General features: G+C 47.0%; 1 pseudogene; it reads left to right on the forward strand.

Annotated features, from left to right (window-relative positions):
* The first annotated feature begins 227 nt into the window (after window positions 1–227).
* LOC105520702 lies at window positions 228–947 on the forward strand (annotated as a pseudogene).
* The last annotated feature ends 556 nt before the right edge of the window (window positions 948–1,503 follow it).

Genomic DNA, 1,503 nt, shown 5'->3' on the forward strand with positions numbered 1-1,503 from the left:
CGGCAGCGGTGGGGTCCGGGGATAGGGAAACTCAACCCGCAGCTTTGTGCCAGAGACAAAAGCGGGCTGCCGGCCACATTGTCTGACGGCGCTGCCTCCCGGCCTTTTGTTCTCGCCTGGCGCCTCGCCGCCACGCCCCGCCGCAGCTTTCCAGGCTCCTCTCGTTCCGGGTCGGCGCTCGCCCTCGCTTTCCTCGCCCTCCGCCCCGGCCAGGCTCCGCGCCCGCCATGGAGAAGACGGAGCTGATCCAGAAGGCCAAACTGGCGGAGTGCTACGACGACATGGCCACCTGCATGAAGGCCGTGCGTGACCGAGCAGGGCACCGAGCTGTCCAAGGAGGAGCACGACCTGCTCTCTGTGGCCTACAAGAACGTGGTCGGGACCGCAGGTCCGCCTGGAGAGTCATCTCAAGCACCCAGCAGAAGACCTACACCTCCGAGGAGAACTTGCAGCTGATTAACGACTATCAGGAGAAAGCGGAGTCCGAGCTGAGATCCATCTGCACCACGGTCCTGGAATTGTTGGATAAATATTTAATAGTCAATGCCACTAATCCAGAGAATAAGGTCTTCTATCTGAAAATGAAGGGTGATTACTTCCGGTACTTTGCTGAAGTTGCATATGGTGAAGATCCAAAACGATAATTCCCAAGGAGCTTACCAAGAGGCTTTTGATATAAGCAAGAAAGATGCAACCCACACAACCCAATCCGCCTAGGGCTTGCTCTTAACTTTTCTGTATTTTACTATGAGATTCTTAATAACCCAGAGCTTGCCTGCACGCTGGTTAAAACGGCTTTTGATGAGGCCATAACTGAACTTGATACACTGAATGAACACTCATACAAAGCACCCTCATCATGCAGTTGCTTAGAGACAGCCTAACACTTTGGACATCAGACAGTGCAGGGAGAAGAATGTGATGTTGCAGAAGGGGCTGAAATCTAAATCCATGCAGGGTGTCATCCTTCTTTCCTTAAAGAAACCTTTTTAGACATCTCCATTCCTTATTCCACTTGGATTTCCTATAGCAAAGAAACCCATTCACGTGTATGGAATCAACTGTTTATTATAGTCTTTTCATACTGCAGCTTTGGGAAAACCATTCCTTGATCAGTGTTTTGTCTTGGCCTTCCTGGTGTGCAGTTACTGCTATAGAAAAGTATTAATAGCTTCATTTTATATAAACATAAGTAACTTCCAAACACTGATAGAGGACTAAAAATGTATCTAGTATTTAATCTGAACCAGTTCTGCAAGTGACTGTGTTTTGTATTACTGTGAAGATACGAAAATGTAGTTAATTACAGTTTAAAGAGTGTCCCACATAACTTAATTTCTACATTCCCTCCCTTACTCTTTGGGGGTTTCCTTTCAATAAGCAACTTTTCCATGTTCTTAATGTATTCCTTTTTAGTAGGAATCCAGAAATATTAGATTGAATGGAGTCACAAATTGAAATGCCTCCTGTATCACATAAGGAGGTCATGTATATCTGTGGCAA

Source organism: Colobus angolensis, unplaced genomic scaffold (genome assembly GCF_000951035.1).
Source record: "Colobus angolensis palliatus isolate OR3802 unplaced genomic scaffold, Cang.pa_1.0 Scaffold385, whole genome shotgun sequence".
NCBI classification, from domain to species: Eukaryota; Metazoa; Chordata; class Mammalia; order Primates; family Cercopithecidae; genus Colobus; species Colobus angolensis.